This window comes from Plutella xylostella, chromosome 19, assembly GCF_932276165.1.
Source record: "Plutella xylostella chromosome 19, ilPluXylo3.1, whole genome shotgun sequence".
NCBI classification, from domain to species: Eukaryota; Metazoa; Arthropoda; class Insecta; order Lepidoptera; family Plutellidae; genus Plutella; species Plutella xylostella.
The window spans coordinates 1,304,349-1,331,941 of NC_063999.1; the positions used below are offsets into that span (position 1 = coordinate 1,304,349).

Here is a 27,593-nt window from a genome sequence, read left to right on the forward strand (position 1 = left end):
TAAAAACTTCATAGCGCTCGGAAATTTGTTTAATAAAGAAATAAATATAATAAATTCCATTGGCTAAATGAATAAAATGAAAATAATACCGCTTTGATTTGAGTACAAATTATTACATAACTTCCTAGAATAAGCTTCCCTTTTTGTTCAATTCCATGAATTGGGGATTTTTCATCATGAAAATGCCCAATGAGGGTACAGTTTGGGAAAAAACTTTGTATCGGATGAAAAGAGTTTTAGAATTTAGTCAGCGAGATGGAAAAACGCCTATTAGTTAGGTTGGGTATTTTGGTAATTTTTGTGGATAGACTTTCGTTTCCGGTAAGAAGGTATGTAAAGTTGAATTATTTATTAGAAATTTTAATATAGGGTCTTAATTTTGAGTTATTTTCGTCTGTGCATCTGCAACAACCGCCGTTCCACATGGAAATATATTTTATATAAGTAGGTAAGTACTTATATTAAATATGATATTCACTTATTTGCATAGTAATTTAAAGTAAACGTTTAATGTTAAATGTAGATACTATAAGGATAAACTTAAGGCACCTTAAGATCAATAATAGATACAATTTTCGAAATACCTACCTACTCGAAATCTGGTTTGAAAATTAAAAGCAATTTTAAATTCTATTTTCAATATTAAAAAATATAAGTAAGTACGTAGTAAATTAGGGTTTTTTACCCACGCACCTACCTCTGTACCGGAGTGACAGTCCGAACTCCGAGCTTACAGCCCCCGCTACAACACTTTTAATTCGCAAACACAAAATTCGTTCGAAAACCTTTTCACACGCACACAGCACAAATAATTTGTCACCCACTGCACTGCACTTACGTCTAGAAACACTGATTTATCGATGTTTTTTTTTTAGCGGCGCGCGGTGAGGGCACGCGTGCGTTCGGTATCCAGCCAGCTCGGTACTAAACAGTTTGCATGGTGGCGCCACTGTCCTCCTTTCAGCCCGGGATTTTCGTACAAGACTCGGAGTTTTTTTTTTCAGCGCCCAGCTCCGGCGACGGCGGTCTTTTGATTTGTTAATTAATTTAGTTTGAAATAGTGCTTTCGTGATTAGTTTGTTTCAAGTGTACTTATAGGTGTTTAGATTCCGTTTATAGGTCAGGGTTGGGTGTGATTTTTGCGCACGTGTATTTGCTGAGTAATTGAGAAAAGAGCTTTGTGAAGAAGTATTTCTTTTAATAAAAGTAGGTTATATCTACCTATGTTCAATGAATGAATAAGTTGTTAGAAATTATTTATGAATAGATTTTAATGTATTGATGTTTGTATGCTGAATAGCCATTGTAATTGCTTCTCTCTTTTAATAACGCCTTGCATATTATGAACTCGCAAACAAGGCACTCATTTGATAGGTTGCGATCCGTATTGCCATAACAATAATGATAAGAAAGAAAGAAAGAAAGAAAGAAACATTTATTTGACGCACTGAACAATAAAAACAGAAACAAAAATAACAAAAGAATACTACAAAAAATATATATGAAAAAACACAAAATAATACAATATAAACAAACAAGGTTGCTGTCCAGAGCGTCAAAAAGGCACCAGCTCAGCGTGTGCTATGGCCAGAGAGGCCACAGCGCTGGTTTTCAGCTGGCCCTTAGTGTTGTGACCTCAGTCACGAACGCGAGGTAGGTATATTAACTAGGATGGGTTGTGTTGTGTTGTGTGTATGTGTGTATGTGTGGAATGTGTGTATATGTATTTGAGTAAGCTAGGTAGGTGTATAAGTAGATATAAGTAAGTAGGTACATTAAGTAAAATATATATATTTATAAATAATAAGACGCATAATACTAAGTTTATTAATAAACGATAAATAATACAATAGGTACAATATAAATGCATAACATAATATAATAAGAGTTTAAATAAAAGTACGTCAGTATAGTAAGTAGGTAGCCGGTCCGGATATCGCGAATACATTGTATACCTATATAATGTAGGTGGGTATAGGCCATTATGAAACGGCACCCACAGCCTGCAGCGGCGTAAAATATTTTTTTCAGTATCCGGGCGCGACCCGTTCAGTGCGCCCGCGTCATCCCGCCAGCCGTGCGTAGATAACGGGACGAGGCGGCGACCGCGCCGCACGCCCGGATACCGAGCACCCTACGAACAGCTAGCAACAACCAACATTAAACACCAGTCGATACTAGTGATACATGTATATGTATAGTGTTCGTTTCATTTTGTAATGAAGGCAGCGTTGACTAAAAAAGAGAGGTAAGAAAATATGTATTGTTATTTATTACTGTTGCGAAGTCAATACACAGAAATTGGAAGTAGGTAGATGTATTGACGCCGATGGGTAGAATAGATGTAATGATAATAGATGGAATGTAGTAGGTGTAAACAATAAAAAATAGGTGTAAACAGTATGAACCATAATAATTATAATAAGTAGTACAAATTTATTACATTATATAACAATATTATTTATTAATATAAAAAAATAAAAAAAAAATAGAATAAATATTTAATGTTATTTCAGGGGAAACTTAGGCAGTAGACCAACCGGAAAAGAAAAAACAGCAAAAGTTATGATGTTGACGTGATGATCTACTGCGTGCAGCCTGCAGCCAAGCAGTCTGGAACATCGAGCCTTTGCTATGCGTGAATACCTAAGAAGTAGGTAAAACTTCCTATGGCCCTTTTCGTTGTTCTTCAAGTAGGATCATTCTGTACCGATATTTAAAAGTAGTAATTGATTTCAGGTCACGAAGGGGTGGTCTCAGCGTGTTCCATATGAAGCTGGCTGCATAACGGAACGAGTGGCGAAACAAAGCGGTTTTGTGCTTCGGTGTGACCATAAGATAAGTGGACGCTCTAGTATTAATTGTGTGATAGTCGCGTGACCATGCAAGTTTGTTGAATAGGTACTGGGGTGATTTGTACTTAATTACACCAAACAGAAGCGCAGCTAGGTGCAGCCGCTGTCTGGCGGCTACCTTCAGTAGCCCGCAAGAGTTGAGATAAGGGGTAACATGGGAGCGGGGGGGGATATCCACACAAAATCTAATACAGGCATTTTGTACCCTTTGTAGTAGTTTTTCAGATTTTCTTAACAGGCATGGGCCATATACAGTGTCAGCGTAATTTAATTTAGAAAGAACAAGCGACTCACATAACTGTATTCGCAGATTAACATTAATGTAACTTCTAATTTTATAAAGTGTCTTGAGTCTGAAGAAGCAGTTTTTGACCATTTCAGTTACATGTTTTTCAAACCGTAAATAATTGTCGAATGTTAGACCTAGGTTACGAGCTTCGGTTACCTGTTCAATATCTACTCCTGCTAGTTTTATATTAGGGTTATTGATATTAGTAATTTGAACTTGTTTCCTTGAGCCAATTACAATATATTTTGACTTATCAGGATTAAGTTTCAAAAAAATTTTGTTAGACCAAGTTGCAATACGGTCTAAGTCCTGGTTTATAAGATCACAAGTATTGTTAACGTCAGATGGGGATCCCGATAGATATAATTGTAGGTCATCAGCATAGATATGGTATTTGCAATTTACAATTTCGTTGGTGATATCGCTAGCGTAAAGGATAAATAGCAGTGGTCCTAAAGTAGATCCTTGTGGGACTCCTCTGGATACTGGATACTCAGCAGACGCAACTGTATTGCCATCACATTTCCTAAGCTTAACTATTTGTGAGCGTTTATCTAGGTAGCTGTAAAACCATTTGACCGTATTAGCATCAAAACCATAGTATGTCAACTTTGCGATCAGCAGCGGAACATTGATAGTGTCAAAAGCGCGGGAAAAATCCAACAAAGTGAGAATGGTGGACATACCCTTGTCCGCGGAAGCCAGTATATTACATACATAATATTGTAATCTTTATTTGCACACCGAAAAACATAAACGTACAAATGGCGATCTTATCGCTCAGAGCGATCTCTTCCAGACAACCTTTGGATGGCCGGAGAAAAGACTATTACTATCATGTGTGCATCGCATAAAAGGAAAGTAGTAGCTACATACTAAAGTGGTTTAAATAGTAACAACTGTTTACGCATGAACATAATAGTATAATGATAAATAAATTCACTTTCAGGCCCAGAATATAGAAAAGCTCACAGAAAATCTCTCACGTATGAAAAATCAGCATAATACGAGCCGAGACTCTGCAAAAGTAGGGTAATACAGCTTACTGGCAGCTCTTACTACGCACCCCTAAAAACAAAATATCTCGTAGGTAATAAAATAAAAGATATTTGGGAATGAAAATATTTCTACTATGAATACACGGCATCTGAAACTTTTAGTATTGACGTCATAACTTAGTCTGGTGTAGAGTATGAATAAGAGGAAAGATTTGTCGAAAATGGCCTGCAGAAATGTATGGCACGGTCGTGTCCTACTGGAGATTTACAATTATTTGTTACTAATTTAGCAAAGGTTAGCACAATGTGAGATTATTTAAAATTAAATGAATTAGGTACTTATTACTACGATGATGTGGTACGGTGATGGAAAACATCGTGAGGAAACCTGCACATCTAGATTCCAGATGTGTATTCTATTGTTATTATTCCAAATCGGCGATATGGTTCGCAACCTATCACGTGAGTACAAATGTGCTGCGAAAAGTGGGTGGCTCGCTTGTGAGCCACCACTGACTACCCCTTTGGGGTAAAAGTCGTGAGTGCATAATATATTGTGTGTATGTATGTAAGGTACTTACTACAATTCTTAGGGCCTGTTTCACAATGTTTGGATAATGCCTATCTGTGGGACAAATACATGATATCACTTTCTCTTTTAGACAGCAATAGCATTTATTTTATCCCATAGGTAGCCATTATCGAGACATTGTGAAACAGGCTCTTAGTCTTATCGTTCATATCTTCAAACCTAACATTAACCGTATGATACCTACTATCATACATTCATTAAGTTATTGAAAAAATAAGCTTGGTGGTCAATGTTTATAGCAAATACATCATAACTATTATTGATATTTAGGTACTAACTTTATATATTATTGTTATAAATATCAAACAAAATTTAGATCACTAGTGTTAATAATGAAGCTGGTAAGTACAAAGCAAATTCATAATTCCATAATTTATTCAATAATCAATTAGGTTACATGCAATTAATATTAAAATTTCAGTGTGTGTTTAGAATCATGCTATTTATCATATAAGTACTTATTATATAGTAGTATTATGATAAAATATCAGCACAGCAGGGTAAGTGCCCGCTTCTCACACCAGAGATGCGGATTCAATTCCCGACCCTGTCATGTACTCGTAGCAATGTCATAGTTTTGAGCCCGCATTTTTGGCATGAGTAGCGGTATCTTTCCCAACTAAGCTACCACCGCTCCACTTTTCAAGTATGTAAGGCCTGGGTCTCCTATTTACGCCGTAGATCGCGTCCAGCGTCACGCCGTAGGCCGCGTCACAATGCTCATTATGTCTACGCGCCAACGTCGGCGTGTGAGGGAGACCGCATCAGTACATTTCTATAGTGAGCATCATGACGCGGCCTACGGCGTGGCGCTGGACGCGATCTACGGCGAAAATAGGAGACCCGAGCCTAAGCAAATTTGGCAAACTCACGACGCGTATTTCGATATTTTTTGAAAAGGCCGAACCTTTTCTTCCCAAATCCATCACTCTAACAACAGCTGAGAAACATTTCAGCTGCAGGCAAATTAAGTTGGTATAAAGTATACGTGTATTATTATAATTCGCTCCAAATTCGCATACATCTGTGTCGGCAGAATTTAATTTGCACCGCACATGTGCTCCATCCGCCTACCATTTCTGCTTCCACTGACAGTTTATAATTTGACACTCAGTTCATGCTTTTTTATGTTCGTAGGTAGTTTAAGAACAACGCGGACTCGGGTCATACTAAAATATAATTAGATCTTATACTACTGAATTACTATTATTTTCTTTATAGATTTAAATATAGCTAAGTACTACCTATAATATATGTCTCACAGAACATAATGTATAAAACGCTGAAAACAGTCATTTCTGTCGAAAATGACATTAACCTCTAATCAAATCAAATCAAATCAAATCAAATCATTTATTTGTTTGTTAAACATAGGTATAGTTACATGAAGGATATTAGGTATAATATATAAATTTGTTCCACTATGTTTTACCATAAACTGGCGTACAAAACTATTTTAAAACTTAAAGTGCAAACACAAACATGCACATGCATTTAACAATATCAAAAAAATCAATCCATAAAAGTTGTAAGTAGATGCAGTATGTCAAAAAAAATAATATATAATCGTAGTCAATGTCAATAATATTTTTAAAATATAATTTATAGTCATTATTGAAATATATTTACTTGTAATTTAATAATCAATTATATAATTCTAGTCTATTATTAAATATTGTCATTTAAGAAATCTGTCAATTTATAATAACATTTGTTTACTAGCAATTGTTTTAATTTACTTTTAAATAATGGTAGTTTATAAGCTTTGAGGTCGCTTGGCAGTTTATTATAAATATTTGGGGCTAGATTTAGGAAGCTCTTGCTTAACAAAGCGGTTTTAAAACTTTGCTGGCACAAGCGATCACCGTGTCGAAGATTTCTGTCACGATGCTGAGAGAATTTTGTAAAAAAATCTGGGTTGTTCTTCACAAAAATTGCCATCTCGAAAATGTAAATGCTTGGTAATGTTAATATGTTTAATGATTTAAAAAGAGGCTGACAGCTATCGGAACATTTAAGTCCATTAAATGCACGTATGCATCTTTTTTGTGCTTTGAAAATTCGCTCCCTTTCGCTACAATTTCCCCAAAATAGAATGCCATAACTAAGAATTGAGTAGACGTATCCGTGATATGCTATTATGACTGTTTTTCTACTGACAATTTTAGAAAGTTTGTACAGAGCATATGCAAATTTATTAATTTTTTTGCAGAGTTCATCTGCGTGTTGTTTCCAAGATAGCTTATTATCAATGGTTAATCCTAGAAACTTAGTAACTTCTACATCTTCTATTTGTTCTGAATTATATTTTATATTTAACTTAGGTTTACTGGTTCTTTGGTAAAACTGCATCAATTTAGTTTTATTTATATTAGCTATTAAATTATTTTTAGTCATCCAATTTATAATGTCATGGAGAATAGAGTTGATGTCATTTTCATACTGAGTTAAGTCATTACATTTTATTATAGCAGTACTATCATCGGCAAATAATGTCATTGGGGTTTTTACATTGCTAGGCATGTCATTAATGTAAATCAAAAAAAGTAAAGGTCCCATTATACTGCCTTGGGGTACACCATATGAAGTATTACGCTCCTGAGATTTAAATGTTTTTAATATGTTTTTATCTTTACATAAGGCTGATACTTCTGTGTATTGTGTCCGGTTTTTTAGGTATGACTTTAGAAGATTTAGCGTGTTGCCTCGGACTCCATAGTGTTTAAGTTTTAATAATAGTATGTCATGATTAACAAAATCGAAGGCCTTTGTCATGTCCATGTAGATGGCACAAATTGGAATCCGCTTATCCATTGCCCGCATGACTTGACTAAAAAAATCAAATATAGCATGGTTAATGCCTTTTCCTCTTCTGAATCCATTCTGTTCTTTTACTAAAACGTGTTGTTTTTCTAAAAACGATGACAGTGATTTATATATAACCTTTTCGAAAATCTTTGAGAAAATGGGGACTAGTGCAACGGGTCTGTAGTATTGCATATTTTCCTTATCATTTTTGTTTTTGAAGACAGGTTTTATTACGCTTATTTTTAATTTGTCTGGAAATATCCCTTTATTTATACTTAGATTAATGATATGCGATAAATGTCCTGCTATTTCTTCTGCAACATATTTGAGTACACATGTGCATATGCCATCATATCCTACGCTTTTTTTGTTTTTTAGTGATTTAATTATTTTAATAATGTCATTTGTATTTGTAGGTCTAATAAATAATGAATTGATTGGTGATTCTAAGTCTAATTTTATATCTTGCGTAGGTTGTGAGTTTTTTTCAATTTCCTGAATAAAAAAGTCATTAAAAGCATTCGCTATGTATTGTGGTTCAGTTATTATTGTATCGTTTGTTACTATTTTTGAAATCGGTTCTCTTGGTAAGTTAGTTTTAGTCCGGTTGATAGTTTGCCAGGTTGCTTTGGACTTGTTGTCAGAGTTTTCAATATTATAATTGTTCTGTGCTTTTTGAGTTAATTTAATAATCTTTTTTAATCTCTTTGAGTATATTTTAAAATTTAATTGGTTTGTTTTGTTTGGGCTTTTCCGTAACTCCCATAGCATAATTCTTTGTTTTTTGGAACAGAGTTTTATTCCAGAACTAATCCATTTTGGCCTCCTTTTGCTTGATAGTTTAATTAATTTGGTTGGGAAACATGAATTGTATATACAGCTAAAAAGTTCGAAAAATGAATCAAAAGCTGTATTTGGATCATCAGTATCATAAATTTCTGAAAAGGGAAGATCACTAAGGTATTTTTTAAATTTATCCAAGTTTCCTTTACAATAATCTCTTATTTCTATATACCAAGACTTTATATAGCAAGTTTTTTTAATGGGCAGTTTAAATAACTGTGCTTTATGGTCTGATAATCCATAATCCAGCACTTCTGCACTACAGTTCCGAGAATTCTGATTATGAGCAAAATTATCAAGGCAAGATTTACTTTGTAGTCGAGTTGGCTGGTGAATTTCAAGTTTGAGGTTATACTGACATAATAAATCTTCGAAATCCAATGATTGCTTGTTTCTGTCTAAAATATTAATATTAAAATCACCGCATATTACAATTTTTTTGTTTTTATATCTAAGTGTTATATTTAAAATTTCTTCAAGTTTCTCGTAAAATATTGTAAATTTTTCTTTTTTTCTTATTTGAGGGGGTACTCTGTAGATGCATACTATGACTGCATTTTGTTCCGTAAGCTCTATTGCACAGCATTCAATAATGTTGCATATAGATTTTTTGTTATATTCTGGAAGTATCTTATACTCAATGCCAGATCTAATAAGGAGACAGGATCCAGCCCTGCTTTTATTTCTTGAAAAACATGCTGCTAATCTGAAGTTTGGGATGTTAATCATATTTTCTAGTCCCTCCTGAACAAAGTGCTCTGTGATGCAAATTACATCTACAGGCTTACCTTTATCTTCTAGATCATCAAGATATACTGTAAGCAAGTCCTGTTTATTGATTAGTCCAGCTATATTCTGATGCAGGATGTACAAATTATTGGTCACGAAAAAGATTTGATCCGATTTCAGATTTATGCCCATGGTTAGCAGTGGGTTTATTAGTTTCGTTTCCTCTGCGTTCTTCATTTACCGGAATAAACGTTTGGGGTTTTCGAATGTGTTTTATTAGTGTAGACAGGTCATCAAAAATTATTTTCATGCCTTTATCATTTATCGTTCCTTTAGTGTCAAGAAACATACTAATATCATACTCTAGATTTTTATTGCTGTCCAGGATATACGCATATTTGTGTGAAAGATTGTCCATATACAGTAGACTGTTGAATGTTTCCACACGTCGGTTGTATATATTACTGTATTCGTTGCAACGATAGGTGGGGAGGCAAATAAATAAATAAATAAATAAATATGTGGGGACATCTCACACACGGCCATCCGACCCCAAGCTAGGCAGAACCTGTGTTATGGGTGTCGGACAGCTGATATATCTACACAAATACATACATAGATAGATACTAAATATAAATATCAACACCCAAGACCCGAGTGCAAATATCTGTGTTTAAACAAATATCTGCCCCAGCCGGGAATCGAACCCGGGACCTTCGGCTCAGTAGTCAGGGTCACTAACCACTACGCCATTCGGTCGTCAAAATTATGACGTTTGTGTGCTGTATCTTTTTTAACTCCTCTCTTATGAATATAATGAGTTCATAATACTTCTTTGAAGTTTCAAATTCCTTTTCTCCCACTATTAGTACAAAGAAGTCATGCTTTGTTAGTGCTTTTGTTTGTTTTTCTATGTGGGATAATTGCTCCATGATTCCTCCACTCACGTATTTATGGTGGCATATTTTTGAATCTACACCAACTGTTTTTTCAGCTAGTTGTAGTATTGGGTTTCGAGAATTCGAGCTAGACAGGATAACGTTAGGATATTTTTTTATATGCTTTCTGGTGCTTATTGGTGTTTTCGTTGTTGAGGTATCTTGAGATTCTAGCTGTATATCCTTTTTAGTTTCTAGATGTGTTTTTGCAGGTATTTTTTTTGATTGAGGTGTTTTAGTTCGAGGTGTATTAGTCTGTCGTTGTAGGTATGCTGAATTCTGTTTTTTGTTCTTCTTTGGTGTTGTAATGTCATTCTTTAAGTCATTCGTTAGCTTCTTGCACATTTCGTATTTCTTTTTTATATCTTCTAAGTTAAGCTTTAGTTGTCTATTTTCTAGATTGAGATCTGAAATTTCTTTGTGTGCAGACTGCAATTCCTGTGTTAATCGTTGTAATTCTAATTTATAATTTTTTGTTTCGTCGTCTTCGTCATCTGATATAGCAGGCATGCTATTAATGGTGCCATCTAGAGTATCATTCTTAGAAATATTTTTATCATCTTTGTCTGTCGTTTCAGAGTCAGATTTCGCACGCTGTCTTCGGAATGTTATATTTCCAAATAGACTCATTTTATTAGTGTGAAAAAAATTAAAAAAAGATTGACTTGTGCTGGGATCGAACCGCCGACCTTATAGCTGGCGTGTTATCACCTTAACCGTTAGGGCTAAGTTGCCGATAGAAGTTAGTGTGAAAATGTCTAACACGTTTATCATCTATTATTATTATAAATACGTTGCCGTTGGTGGACTTTGAACAGGATTGATTGCGCAGATAAGCAAATAACAAATTGTCACAAACAAAAACACAGTTTTTGTAAATTTTCACTTATGTTTCTCACTTTTTATAGTTTAATATGAACACACTTTTAGCTAGTTAAATTGTACTTATGTTTTCACTGTTTGTTTATATTCATTGATGTAATATTGTTCTTATCACTAACTAGGTCTCTTTTTTGGCACTAGTTCTGGGTTATTTTATTTGCCAACACTTTCACAAGTTATTTGTTAAGTTATTATCACTTTTTTGTCACTATTTTATATTTTTGTTTATTAGTTAAGTTTTAATTATTTTTTGAAAACATTGTCGCAGAAACAAGTACATTTTAGGTACTGGGTATTGGGAGGTAGGTTGTTGTTTTGGGTAAAACGATTTCCAACGGAAGTTCGTTTTTTACTTCACTTTCATAAAATAATAATCATATGTATGCGTACATAGTCAGTGGAAGTCACTAGTGAAGAACAAAAAGCAATTAATTTTCCAATGATGATACTGAACGTAGGAACCTCGATATGTAGAAACAACAATGGGTTAGTTTGCCTTAATAGGGATCATACATGCGAACGGCGACCGGAACGCAATCAACGTGACGTGAGTAAAATTAGAGAATAATACTGGGAATGTTGTAAAAGTACTTATTGGTAGCCATTCTGAAGGCATAAATTTCAATTTGAATTAAGCCAAAACGTAAAATAACCAAACCGATGTTAAAAACCCCCGATATTCAACACTAACAGTCGGATAACTTGTGAATGGGTAAGCCGATTTTGATAAAATATGGCTAAGAACAAGAACACTCGGGGTAGCATTACTAATCACCCTAGAAAAATAATAGGGAGATCGGTTCAGTCGTTTGGGAGCTACGGTACCACAGACAGACACACAGAAACACAGACAAGTTAAATTTATAACACCCTAATAATAAAACCGAAATACGACTATTGATAATACATTTGGACTATCGTGATAGGTCGCGAGCCGTATCGCCGTTCTTGAATGAGTAGGTACAATGCAGATAAGGCACACATCTACTAGAATGAACTAAGATGTACCTAAATGTTTCACTTTATGCTAGGATTTTAAATAATACAAAACATGTCGTTTTCAGTTTCAGTAACATTAAATGTTTCTGTCTTTCGTTCTCTTATAGTAATTGAGGCATAAAAACAATTCACCATTCATCATTCGTTTCAGCTGAAAATTAAGCCAAGGAGGGAAAATCCCACGCATAAAGTAATTGAAATTCCTATCCCACTTGTAGGTACATGTTGACATTTTTATAGACAATAATTGCCTTTTTCTACTTTTAAGGGCAATTCACCTTTATTGAAGTCGCAGTTGTTTTTCCGACTGCTCCCGTAATAGCCAACCGTAATGGAGGAATGCATAGCGTAGTGGTTAGTAATGCCGATTGTTGTACCGAGTATCCCAGGTTCGAATGATGAAAGATCTTTGGGCTTTCTTTTATAAGCATACTAGCTGTTCCCGCGCGCTTCGCTTCGCCCTAAATAGTTTTCCCGTGGGAATTGCTGGATAAAAAGTAGCCTATGTTTTTTCCCAGGGTCTAGACCGTATGTATACCAAATTTCATTCAAATCCGTTCAGTAGTTTTGGCGTGAAAGAGTAACAGACAGACAGACAGACAGACAGACAGACAGACAGACAGACAGACAGACAGACAGACACAGTTACTTTCGCATTTATAATATTAGTAAGGATTAAGTACTTATGTTATAATCATAATAAAAAAACAGTTGGTACCTAGTTCTACAAAGGCGGTTTTTCAGCTGACGTTAAGAGCCTAGCAGATCAAATTTTTGGCCCAGTAAGCTCTAATCTCTCCTTAGTTGGGTAGATTAGATCGTAACCAGGGAAAGGTTGATCAATAGTACGTCATCTCCATATTAAATTCTTGTCAGATGTGTCAAAAGTCAACCAATAATCCCTGGTTATGCTTCTAACCCACTACGGCGAAATTGGCCCTAGTACTTATTTATTTATTTTATTCATTTAATAGTTTACATTATTGTTCTATTAAATAATGTGACTTAAACCTAGTAAAAGTTTATCTGCACATCAGATTACATTGGTGTTACTTATAAATTAGGTCCAAAAACATAGTAGGGTATTATTAGAAAACATTCTTGAATTGATAATGTAATAAAATTTTAACATGAACAAACAAATAAAATAATGCTTCACAAGAATTTCACCGCTTCTTGTAAAAAAACAGGTATTAATTACGGTACACTGGGTGTAGGTATAGCGATAAGCGTAAACAATATTTTGTGTGTTAGATCTACAGGGTGCGAATGTGAACATATTTTAGTGGTAGTGTAGTATAACTTGTTAAAAATAAAAACGTATTTATCTATGGATTTATATATATATACAGGATGTTGCAAAATTGGTATACTAAGCCGAAACCTACATGTGCAGCATGGTATATCTAAGCCCGAAACTGAAATCAGAATTTGGAAATTCGCGAAAAAAAATTTCATTTTCCATAGTAAAAAGTCACGTGACCAACAAAGTTTCTATGAAAAATGTAAAAAAAAAACGCGAATTTTCAAATTCTGATTTCAGTTTCAGGCTTAGATATACCATGCTGCACATGTAGGTTTCGGCTTAGTATACCCTTTTTGCAACACCCTGTATATATATATACATAGGTAGTATATACTCGTATGTTATGTAAATAATATAATAGTTGATTCGTATCTAGGGAATAATAAAACTATAGTGTGCTTAGAAGATATGATTTCAGCTTGTATTTTATATTTTTTATATTTAATGAGTCCCGGAGGAGGAAGGTTATTGATTAATTTTGGGATTAAGTATTCCGACGTTCTCCGGCCGTATACTTAGGCTTCATCAACCTGACAAACTGCATCCAAACCTCAGTTTTACGGTTGACTTCCATTCGTCCGTCCCGGGTCGGCCGGGACGCTCCAGACCTCACCCAATGCGGGCGGAATGATTTGCCATTTCCATTATGCATGCCCTCTTCCATAGCCTGTTTTCACTTACATACGCCTCGGCAAAGATCCGCGCCATAGAAGACCTGCTTTATAAAAATACGACGTCGGTTTTGAGTTTAAAACCCGCGGCGCTAAAGTCGGATTTCAGTTGGCTAAGTCGTGAATAGATAAGAATGTTAGGTGGTTTCAGGTGAGTGGGGGAAACAGGGTTTTATAGCTAGGGTTGAAGGTTGATTTTGGAATAGAGTGGTAGATAGAGTACTGTTTATTTGCACACCAATAAAATAAAAGAGTTACAGAATTTCACATTAATAATAATAACGTTCAAACGGCGCGGTGACGGCGGTCTTATCGCTTACAGCTGTCTCTTACAGACAACCTTTGGATGGAAGTTAGTTACGAACAGGCATAGTTAGGTAACACCAAAATAGAATAATAGCAAAATAAAAACAAAACACTTCAATTACAATTATGGTTATTAAAAGGAGGTAGGCTCAGCTTTTGCTACGAATGCTAAAGGGCACTGTACACTCTACAGTGCACAGCGCTCGTATCATAAAAAAACTTATCTACGTTAGGGCTACCACACGACGTGGCACCTGTGAGTAGGAAGGAGACGTTTGTGCGACGCGACATCGTTTTCGTATCGTGTTTATGTGTGGTAGCCCTTAAATGAGTACACAACAAGTATCTGAACATTACGGTGGTACAAGGCAGGAGTGTGTTGTGTTCCAGCACTTACAGTGTTGCGGTTGAAAGGTTAAAAGCTCCACACGAGCTTACAGTTCGGACGGAGTGAAATTTCCGGTCCTCGGTGTAGCGACTTGCGACACTTCCGGTACAGTAAGCTCTATAAATATACTGTATAGACTAATTTGTTGTGTGGAGTCGACTGTACGTACTTTAAAATCATAAGGGTCATCATCATCATCATCATCAGACTATGGCAGTCTACTGCTACATGTAGGCCTCTCTAAGAGCACGCCACTGGATGCGATCTACATCTTTCCGCATCCAATCATAACCACCTTTCGCAAGTCGTCACCCCATCTAGCCGGATGGCGTCCCACACAAAACCCACTAGTATATGCGTACACTCAGTCAAATAAGTGAATAATCTCAATATATATGTCTGTGTCTCAATCTGATAAGTAGTAAGTTTTAGAAAAGTATATACGAACCTAACTTCGACGGAAAATGTGTTATGCCGAGTTGCAGAAAGGGACTTTAAGCTAATATCGACATTAAATCTATGTCTGTCTCTTTCGGTCCGTATACTGTCAATATAATATAATTTTGTAGGTACGTATACTTGTGCAAGTACTTACATGCATAAGTAAATCAACGACTAATAACTGGTATAGATATCTTGACTCTGTCGGTGTCTCAATACACAAATATACATACCTACCTACTAACCGGTTCTGATACCTGCATCTACGCATACGCGCATCTAAGCTTAGTGGTAGGTACTCACAAAATATTTATTCCCTAGTTCCCTACCGATCCCAAGACTGGACTCGAACTTGTCGCAGGGCTAAGACACACAGACACACATGACTGCCTGCAGTATTGCCGCACTAACCTTACGATGGGTGGTATACTATTAATACTTAAATCACCTATCAGTACCTATTTAGCACACACTCGTAAAAGGATGTCGCACGTCAACCTTCTTATTTTATATTTTAAAAAAAAACCGGCCAAGTGCGAGTCGGGCTCGCGCACAAAGGGTTCCGTAGCAGCAAATATAATATTACAGTTAAATCAACCTATCTCAAAAACTATAAGAGATACTTTGATCAAACCAAAAATCGTTGAAAGAGTTAATTAGCATGCATCACCTCTATTTTTTTTAGAATTTTATAGGTACCCCGTAGTTATAAAAATAGAGGGGGGGGGACATACTTTTTACGACTTTGAGAGCTGATATCTCAAAAACCGTTCACTTTAAGAAAAATGTTTTTTAGAAAACTTTATATCATTTTAAAAGACCTTTCCATTGATACCCCACACGGGTATGTACATCGAAAAAAAAAATTTCATCCCTCAGTTACATGTATAGGGGGCCCCACCCCCAATTCTTTTTTTTACTATTTAGTGTCATATTTTTGTAGCGGTTCATACAACACATATTCCCATCAAATTTCATCACTGTAGTACTTATAGTTTCCGAGTAAATCGGCTGTGACAGACGGACAGACGGACAGACGGACAGACGGACATGACGAAACTATAAGGGTTCCGTTTTTGCCATTTTGGCTACGGAACCCTAAAAAACCGAAAGTTAAATCAGTAACTTAGCTAAGTATATACATATAAGTACTGAATATTTATTTTATCCTGTTCTTTGTTAAAAGACTTCTTTTTTTTCTGTTAAAGACAAATTAGGAACATAATTTTATATCAGCATATACTTTGCTTACTTACCTTAAAATACTAATTATTTTTGTTTTGTTTTTTTTTTTTTCTTTGTGTCTAAAAAGTGTAAACTTCACGTTAGCTTGCTAAATTTTTATATTGAGTTCTACGAAGAAACCTATTATTGGCCTTACTGATAAATTATTACCACTTAAGTCATTGTAATAGTTACGCTGTTGGTTTCTCAATAAATAAATAAGCGAGGGAACAATACATTTAATGCCGACATTAACTTAGATCCTTTCTGCAACTCAGTGTTAGTTAGTCAAATCGTGGCATGTTGAGTTAAAGTTAAGTTTTCGAGACACCTCTGACTACCCCTTCGGGCATTACAAAATACAGTCGTGAGCATTATGTATTTATTAAGTTATTTATTTGAAACGAAACTCGCGAAAAAGCCCTATAATAGTAGAGGTACATCATTGTGTATTTACATAACAACTCCAGCCCAACACACCTACTGTTTTTATGTCCCAATAAAACCATATCCTCCAGTCAAACCTGTAACTTTGAGTGCGGGGCAAATGCTTGTAAATTCGTGTGTAAAATTTATCGGAGGCCACATTAGGGTACTTAATTCTTGGGTCATTGAAGCGGTCAGCACATTTTGCCTTAGCAACCTCCTTTGCGGCGCGAGGGTTCATTAAGTTGGGTCAAATGGGACCAGAAATAACTTGAGTGATTTTTTTCAATGACATGCTTAGTTACTGCCGGATTTCAGACTTCAGGAAGATTGGAGTTTTTCGTTGTTTAATTAAAAGTAATGGGCTTTGTTGGATGAACCATACGGAAGTATGGGCAATCTGCGTTGCTAATATTTATCTTTACCTAAGCAAATCAATGCACCTGAAAAACTGACAAAAACCTGGAAAAACCAACTCAGTATAGTGAAAAAGAAAAAAGAAAAGAAATATAGTGAAGAAGAAGTCGTCTCATTCAAATTCACTGATAAAAAACTACACCGTGTAAAGGTAAACGAGTGGAAATACAAAATTCAATACCCTATATGACACCCTTTTTATTCAAAATGTCTATTAATCTTACAACTTTGTCTAAAACCAAATGAAAAGTAAAGCCAACGTCAATGGTGATTAACTTTTAAAACCTCAATTAGTTCTCCGAAGACCGAGTCTGGCTACAAAACTCAAGTTAGACCTATCCATTGAAATTAGTCGCCAAGATATCCGCAACTTTGAACAGTACTACGGAGCCAGAGAAACTTGAACCATGGATTTGATAGTCGGTTCCGTACAGCTGTCTTTGTGCTAGGTACCTATAGCTATTTTAGCTCTATACGCTACTAGCGAGTAATGAAAAAGTACTTCTAAGAAAATTTTCTCGAAACTTTTTTATACAAGGTGTTGCAAAAATGCAGCATGAAATATGGCTGAAACTGAAATCAGAATTTCAAAATTCGCGAAAATTATATTCATTTTCCATAGAAACTTAATTGGTCACGTGATTTTTTACTATGGAGAATGAATATTTTTTTTACTGTAGTCATTGTGATTAAAATTTGAACATAATATTTATTTACGTTTTTAGTTGGTAATATTCTTATGCCCTGTTAAATGTACTTGAATATTGCAGACGGTATTATTAAGTTAACCTTTTCCGTTTAGGAGTAATTTGGTGTTATTATTGTCACTGGATTAATTGCTCGTGAGTGTATTTTTCATGTGCAGCCTGTCAATTCTGTAAAATCAGACTTCACTTCGCATCTCACTTCGATCTTCACTCTCCCTTCACGTTCGAACAGATGACATTGAATTTGCATTCTGTAAACATCAACCAGCTGTTGCGAAGTGAAGTGAGTTTCGAGCTTTTTCAATTAGCTTTATTGAATCACACTGCAAGTCATTGTATTCCTGTCTTGTTTCATATTCTTACTGAGATCGTGTGGGTCTAAAATTACAACTTCGAAGTCGGGGGCTCAAATTAAGTTAACCTAACTTATATTTTCATGTCAATCCGATTCTATTACGAGGCCCATAAAGGTCAAATTAGTTTACACAAGTTGTCGAGTTGAAATTGCTGTGGGATGCGACATGGTTGCTTAAACAGAATAAAATAAAACTTGGGAAGAAATTGATAATGCTTGTTAGGCAGTGGGAAAGCGACGTAAGTTGAAAGTTTTCTGTTCGTTTTATAAACCTTAGATACGTTTATATTTGTAAATGAACATTGAACACAGCTGTTATAAAAAAAAAAACTTTATGAAACATTGTAATATTTAAGCTAAGCTAAGTAAATAAGCTTGTTCCGATTGTAAAATTTTGTAATTTGAATATTTTTTTGGCGAAATAAAGACAAGCAAACAGTTTGCCTACTAGAGACGCAGCTTTAAGCTGAGTTTCACAAAAGAACTTAAAGCTAATGACGACCCTAAATGTATCACTGTCTTGCTTTGACAGTATACGGACAGAAAGAGACAGATATAGATTTAATGGCGGCATTTGTTAAAAGTTCACTTGTGCAACTCAAAATTACTGTGCCACCATGTGGTTAATTATAGTTACCCATAATATTCACGAGGAGAACTCAATTCACAGCAACATGCCTTTAAAGCGACACCTGTCAATAGTATGTCATAATACAATAATAATAGTCACTATGTCAGTCAATACACGACACCAAAGGAGTGCGGTTGAGAGTTTAAGCCGTTGACCTAATTCACCTAAGGTTGTTCACCCCTACTCAATACCCTATAGTGAATAAATAGGAATACCTAATTTAAATTTAGATATTTGTTTAAACACAGATATTTGTTCTCGGGTCTTGGATGTGCCCGTAGAATGGCAATAGGCCCGCCCCCTATTACATTGGGACTAACATAACACTCTGGCGAAAAGTGGGTGCAGCAATGCACCTCTGCCTACCCCGCAAGGGAGTACATTAGTACAAGGCGTGAGTGCGTGTTTTTTTTTGTGTACCTAATTTAAGTGTACTACCTATTTTATTCCTATAGCCTATATTACATAGAACCCATGTTATCCTAATAACATAAACGTGAAAGTTTAGCAGTCGTAAAACCTAGAGACCTTCGGGCAGCTTGAAAACATCCACGGGTTAACCACCTACCCGCTTGCTTGTGTTTGGGTTAACCAATCTACACTAGGCCAGCGTGGTGGACGAGGCCTATAACCCGTCCTTGGAAGGAGACCCGTGCCCCAGCAGTGGGGACGTGCTACATACATTGTGACCGCGAATTTCCACGAAAAAACTTTTCAAAACGACGTGAATCTTGCCGGAAAAGCTAGTCTCATATTGTTCAGTCCGTGAAAAACGTCCACACGATCTTAATGCAGCCCGCCCACACTAGTCAACTACCAACTTCGTCGCAACTTGCGGCAACTTCGCCAATAATGAAGTGGCACCAGGCGGCGGCGGCGGCGCGGCGCTTTGTGCAGCCATGTTTGCTGGAACTTGCCTTATTGGGGAGTAGGAGGCGTTAGTGGTAATACTGTACCGGCATTACCGCTTGGATAAAGAAACTGTGACATGAGGATACAAAAAACGAACGAAAGCAATCGGTACATTAAATGAAAGGTTAAGTCGTGGATAGCGCAGAAGCAATTAGTTTTTCGTACGCTATGGGATATCCGGGCTAGCCGAAGGTGACCAAAGAGGTATCCCAAGAGTGCCACTATAATCTCGGTTTTCCCTGACTTTCCTCTTGCAACCAGTACCGGCAATCTGTCTAAGGTTGGTGAGACACAGGTAAACCCCCTTATTCATAGAAAAGTTAGAGGACTGTTTATTAATTGTAAGAACAATTTATTCTTTGACAAAGAGAGATAACATTTCAATAGCTATAACAACCCATATTTTTTTATGAATAAGGAGGGTAAATATTTAGGCAGAAAAAGTTTGTATAAGTACATACATATACATATACACACATATGCACTCACGACTGTAATCCCCGAAGGGGTAGTCAGAGGTGGCTCACAAAGCGAGCCACCCACTTTTCGCAGCACAATTCTATTCACGTGATAGGTGGCGATATCGCCGTTTTGTATGTTATGTAAGGTCATTTTTATTTTGGCAATAAAAAATATTTTACTTTACTTACTTTACTTTACTTTTGGGATAAGTACCTACAATGCACTTAGGATACACATCTAGAGTCTAGATGTGCAGGTTTCCTCACGATGTTTTCGATCACCGTAAGAGCACGTAGTATTATGTGCTTAAACTCCTTAATTGAAAACACAATTGAAATAATTCATTGGTACAGGCCAGGATTTGAACCCACGGCCTCTCGATTGAGAGGACGAGGCCTTAATTTAGGGTTTCGTTCCCGTGTTCCCGGGAATTCCCGGGAATTTTGTCCTTCCCGAAACCGGGAAAAAAATAGCATTCCCGGGAATTCCCGGGTTTGATTTTTAATCGATTCTATGCTATATTTTCATCTTTATTTATCTGTTTCTAGTACCTTAACCAAAAAAATAATATCGGCAGGCTTGTCGTCTACGATCAGAAACTCGGTTTTGTTGTAAATTATTGGAAAATCATACGTGTTATTGTTTTCGCGCAGCTGCATTGCAAACATTCAGAAGACTCATATCTACATCACTTTGTTTCACATCTTCCTGATTCAATATTTTTAACCGACTTCTTTTTTGAAGTTGGTACCATACTTCTTCAGATTACTTTGTCACCGCACCAACATAAAAAAGAACAGTTCCGGCTTAGGTATATTTGTACTGCCACCTAGAATTGGTGTAAACCTTAAATTATTTCTTACATTTTAGTTGTGTTTTGAAGTCGGTTTTTAATTTTTTATTATTATTATTTCCATCTTTATTTATATGTTGGTCCTACCGCCTACCTAAAACCAAACAATTGATCGGCTTTTACATATGTGACCAAAGAGTATGTTAAAGCTAACGCTAATGTGACGCCTGTCATATATTTTATTATGTCCCCATTTTGTGTCCGCGTTTATTTTGTATAAAACTACTAACGCTCTATGCGTAAAACAAACGCATATAAAAAACCAAAATAAGAAGTAAGTTGAGCGATAAATGGTTGAATGATTAATTTTTTCAAAAACATTACCTCAAATGTAATTAATTTTCTATTTTAATTATATGTCATAATAATATTATTTTCAATAATACCTTTGTTATTGTTTAATTTACAATTTAGAAAAACCAATGATTTGGCATGTAAAACTTTATCTGACTGTTTTTTCTACCTATACGAGTGATAAAAGTATATTTGATTTAATTGTAAGTGTTTTAATAGACTTTTAATACCCGAAAATAGCAAAATCAAGTATTTAAAATAAATTCCCGTTTCCCGGGAATTCCCGGGAAATCTTGAAAAAATTTCCCGTTTCCCGGGAACAGAAAAAGGTCGGGAAAAACGAAACCCTAGGCCTTATCCATTACGCCACCACCGCTCTAAAAAGTTAGTAGACATTGTAAATTATTTTACCTACTAATAATTATTCACATATTATTATTATAATTATGGTCCACAATTATGTAATTTATTTGGCATAGCAAATTATTAAGGCAACATGGCTGAAATTCCTGTGTGTCAATAATAATTTAGACATGCAAATATGGCTTTCGCAAGTTAACAATTTAATTTCAGGTTAAAATAAATTAATTTTCGGTGTACCTACGCGTTAATTTTATTGTAAGCTTCTTTGAATGAATTTCAGTATTGTATGAATAAGAATTAATGAGCTGTCTGCAAAATAAATATTTTAGGTAGGTACCTATGTATATTATACTCTATTAAAATATTTTTATGAGATTTAAACAAGAATAAGACTCTTCAGAATTGTTATTATTCACCTACGTGATTATAATATTGTAAATTATAGAAATGTAGTACTTCATAAAAATATTAACCTGAAATAAGGTAAAAAATCAAAACTTAAAAAATTACGTAATATTTTCAGTTATTTTGGCTGTATGTCAGTCCGTCTGAGAGTTTTTATGACTGAGTAGATTTTTGTTCTGTTCTGTTCTATTTTACAGCCTGAAAAATTCAACAGTAATAAACATTTTAAATTTTAGCAAATTGCTATGTTTTTTTATTATATGGTGTATCCAATTTTTGGGACGTTTGTTATACTATATGCATGCCGGTAACAGATATTTTAATCAACTTTTGTTTATTTTACAGTAAAACTCAAATTAATATAGGTCAGTAGGTATTTCATTTGAATTCGTATGGCTTCACTATTCGATCTTTTTGAAAAAAAAAACAAATTCAAAACTAATAAAGAATTAATATCAGTTTGTTCTTTTTTGGACTAGGCACAGAAGTATAACTTTGTTTATAAGTTATATAACGATGACTTTACTTACTACAATACAATAAACCTTTGGAACGTAGAAGCGTGGAACCACAATTATAGTTGTTCAGGATGACCCCCGGAGTCACCCCTTTTCGGCTTAGTATACTCTTTATGCAACACCCTGTATTATATTTAAATTTGAATTTCATTTCTAATATTGGTAAACGTTCCATATCGCCCGCCACACCCGACAAAAATGCGTGCGAAAATCGTAAAACCAACAAACCGCAAAGCGACCACAAATCCGTGTGTACAAAAAACACGGAGGTAGGTAGGTACTATCGAACAAAAAACTGAGGACCACCTTAAGGATCATTTTCCTTTGAAGGCATCAGCCATCATTGACTCGCTCTTGACCAATGGGGTACAAGTTGACCAAAAGACTGTCTCTATTGCTACCAGATGTGTAAACACAAAACAACATTGCAGTGTCTTAAAGGTGCGAAAGTCCGAAAGCAATAAATAATACAAAGGAAGACATTTAAAATAATTGGGTTGGTTAAAAAGGTGGGTTGGACAGGCAAAAAGAAATTTGGGATTGCAAAGGATTTGTTTTAAAATTGGGACCTCGCGTTTTTGTTCGATAGTACGTTCGGTAACAAAAACTTTTGGCTTCGAGCTCGCGTTCAGAGTCACATCTGCTACAATCAAATGTTAGTTTTAGGGCTCAACTCTGCGGGAGACCCTGCATACGGTGAGGCCATGAATCTGTGTGCCATTTTTACAGAAGGAAATGACTTCAGGTATCTTTCGTGAAACTGGAAGCCTAGACCACATAGATTTACAATATACGAACAAAGTGGAGTGTTAGTCCAAAAGAAACGTCTCGATAAATGTAATAATATCCCACTTCCACCACTGAGCTCTTATTTTTAACTAGTGCAGTTATAATATTAGTGACTACTAATAATATTAGTATATGGTTGGTATAATCGTTGTCATTAGGTTGAATTTAAAACGGTTTGACAGTAAACAAAATGCGGGCAGTTTTTTGCTTTGTATTTGTATGTGACACGCCATTTTGTTTATATATTTTTAATTCAATAAGATGCCTTAAGCCCGTCACAGACTTAGCTATAATATGTACCTATTAATATTTTTATAGCTAGGCATATTACTATACAGGGTTATTTGCAAGTAGACCTGATCCTTTCAGGAGGTGATAGAGGAAGGCATTTCCAGTCGATTAATTTCGGAGAAAACTCAACAGGGGTTTCCATACTAAAGTGAACAGGACTGAAAACCATCACACTTTTTACCTTTAAATTGCGCTGATTTTGTTAGTTTTTCTGTTGAATTTTGTCCGCCTTCTCTGATTTTTTTGGCCATATCTTGGTTATACCTAAATCGATTTGATATTGAAATATTTCATTTGAAAGCTTATAAGTTGACAATGTTTTTAAGCTGCAGTGCACAAAAAATTATTATATGAAATTCTTTTTTAATTTAACTTATTTGTTTTTAGGTTTTGAATATTTTTTAAAAATGTTTATCTATTTTGAGGTATTGTGTCTAATTTAAGTCGAGTAATGCATATTTGATTATTTTAATTAGTTTATTAAGATGTTACTAATGCTAAACAAACAAAAAAAGAATTGAAATTGTTAGTTTTTTTTTTTAAATCTTTATTTATTAAAGAGACTTAGGTCACTTACAATAAACTGTGACCATGTCAGTCTCATCGAGACATACACTATTTAAATAAATGCTAAACTAGGGTGGTCTTAAGTCTAAACAATATTTTACATAACTATACAATATTTTGGCCTCAATAGAACATGGATTTGAAAGGATAGTCTGAAATGCACCAACGTCAATTAGATTGACTCGAAGTTTTCGAAATAACATTGCTCTGTCCGAATTATATTGTTTACATTCTACCAAAAAATGATATAAGTCCTCTACTACTGAACATGCTGAACAATCCGGTGAGCCTACAACTTTCATCATATATTTAAACTTATTTAATGGCAAATGACCTGATCTTAATCTATGGGACAAAACAATCTCATATCTAGTTAGTTTTTTTATTTTCGGTTTTAAACATGAAATTTTGGCAAAAATTCAAAAAATCTTTAAATATTAAATATCTAAGAAATGGTTTAGTTTCAGATAATGCATTATAGGGTATAATAGACTGGAATGCCTTCCTCTATCACCTCCTGAAAGGATCAGGTCTACTTACCAATAACCCTGTATATTTTCTATAGTTACATTTTCACACTCAGCTATTATATATATATCTGTGACGTCACCAAGCATACTAGGACGACCATCAATTAATGACGGCAAAATATTATATTTCTCAGTGTGTGGTAGCTTGCTACAATATACATTATAGTACGGTATATTAATATATATTACAGCTAAGTCTGTGACGGGCTTTACCTGACAACTAAATGCCTCGCTCCTGTCTTGTGTGCTGAGCTTCAGAGCACCGCAATCCGTTTGGTCAATAGACGTCCAGCGTCTTACATTAACATTTTGTGTGCAGTTATAGCAGGGTATAGAAATTCTAGAGCCACCTTGTGCCACAGAAGCCTGAGAAACACTCGCACTTATCATCTCGATTAGTGCTATTAGTCGATTGAGTTATTGAGTCTTTCATAAGTGTATATCCGGAAGTATGTTACAGAGCTCTTCTGAACAACTTTTGTTATAATGACCTTGGGATATAACGAAAATACATACTTCCGGATGTGCACCTATGAAAGACTCACCCTGTAGGTATTTTCATCGAGGCTTAATTTTAAATTCTGTGGAATGCTAGTTGCCAAAGAACAACGCAGACTTGGGTGTGCCTATTCCAATGAAGTACCTACTTGTAGCTTCCATAATGATGTCATTACCTAGCAAAAAGTAACAAACATAATACCTAGAATATATAATGAAAAACTATCAAAATGGCGACCATGCAGGCCCTTGACACATGTCATTTGGATAATGAAAAGAAGGCTCTATTCATGTAGGTAGTCAGTGAGGAAAGATTACAAACATTGCCCCAGGCACGGGTCTTTCCTGTTGCACCCTGCACCCGAAAACACCTAAAATACTAATGTAACGATCGCTGCTAAAATGTAAATCAATACTGCAAAGAACAGAATGCAACGCGTAAATCTAAGATTACAGTGCTTTTAACATCGAAACGTAGCTTCAAAGGGATCTACACAACATATTTATTTTTTGACTTAAAACATCGTGAATAACCTCAAAAATAACCGAAGCTACCGCCATCATCCTAATCCCAACTAATATTATAAATGCGAAAGTAACTGTGTCCGTCTGTCTGTCTGTCTGTCTGTTACTCTTTCACGCCAAAAATACTGAACGGATTGGAATGAAATTTGGTACACACGGTCTAAGCCCTGGGAGAGAACATAGGCTACTTTTTATCCCTAATAGGGAATATGCAAGTGGTTCAAATAAAGGTCAAATATTATTTATAATAAACTTTGTTGTTTCATAACTACGACTCCATCATTATTTTTGATTATAATTTATTTTTGAGCAAGTAAATGAAGTTGAAAAGTACAAAAAAACTTCGGTAAATTCTAACTTCCGAGAAACGTCACCCATTTTCTTAGGGCGGATGTGACGTCATAATTCTTTATATATAACACACAACACACACACGCACTCACGCCTTGTACTAATGTACTCCCTTGCGGGGTAGGCAGAGGTGCATTGCTGCACCCACTTTTCGCCAGAGTGTTATGTTAGTCCCAATGTAATAGGGGGCGGGCCTATTGCCATTCTTTATATATCAATCTCAGAATAATAACTTCTTTGCGTTTGCGTATAGTTAAATAAATGTCAAGTGTAAACAAAGAAATGTTAATGTCACCGAGTATTTGTGATGCTCGTTGTGATCAGATACGATGGATCACATAAAAATTCTTCCAATACGAGTAGATCCTAGCCTCCTATAACCTCTCCACTTCTTGTTTGATATGCTTGTTTGTTTGCAAAGTTTAGGACTTTTTATATTTTTTGTTGGTAGTGTATGGGCTGCCACTAGTTGTTCTATTGTAATGAGGCGTAAACAGCCATTCGCTAGTCAACGAGCCACTCAAATATGCTCCATATTGCAACACAATAAAATTAAATTTGTTTTGTAAGTATTATGACATGAACATGACACAAGTTGCTCTTTCTACTTTTAGGTTATAATGGCAGTCGTTAGTATATTAATTTCAAAAGTTGTTATTTTTTTCTAAATTAAGTTATGGAAGAATTCTCGTAATCAGAAGAACTGGACACATTAAATTTATTACGCAGTATGAACTAGTAAACTGTGGCCAGCTGCGGAAAAGGACAGCAAAGACTATTGAAAAGTCGAGAGCCGTGTGCCCAAATATTAGGGAATATGCATATATTTTTATACTCTTATTCGATAGTTTAGATAAGGGGGTTTTGACCTTTGAGATATGCACAATGGTTCCATTCAAGAGAGCCAGGTGCAGGTTCTTACACCCCCACAGATAATAGAATAGAATGACCCACTAACCCTAGTCTCTCTTACTGAGAACCAAAGTTACAGTAAGTACTTACATACAATACAAATATTACTTTATATTCATATTGCCATAATAGCGTAATATTGTGTACAAAGGTCCTCTGGTTTGCGCGCTCCCATTTCAAAAGAGCTACTAGCAGCTATTTACGAGCTCCCATTACAAAACAGCCACTGGTCACACTTTATTACCATTACAAAACAGCCACTGATCACACTTTATACACTTCCTTTTTCGTTTGTTACCATGACAACATTGGTTTGTTGAAAATACAAAAGTACTCTGTGATTACTTGATTAGGTAAAAAATCTATGCCGACTGACGGGACTCATTATTCTGAGCCGTGAAATTAAACGATTATGACGTCACGACAGCCCGCCATCCTGACGGGAATTTCAAAGTGGTCGTGATGGTTGTAATTTTTTAACTTTCTTTAAAATACCTTAAATTACTTATTTTGGCGTT

General features: G+C 35.4%; 1 long non-coding RNA gene across 1 annotated transcript; it reads left to right on the forward strand.

The window, feature by feature from the left end:
• The first annotated feature begins 2,120 nt into the window (after positions 1–2,120).
• On the forward strand, positions 2,121–3,066 carry LOC125490027. The gene is made up of 3 exons (XR_007267400.1): positions 2,121–2,248; positions 2,517–2,653; positions 2,740–3,066. It is a non-coding gene; the product is annotated as an uncharacterized LOC125490027 (long non-coding RNA).
• The last annotated feature ends 24,527 nt before the right edge of the window (positions 3,067–27,593 follow it).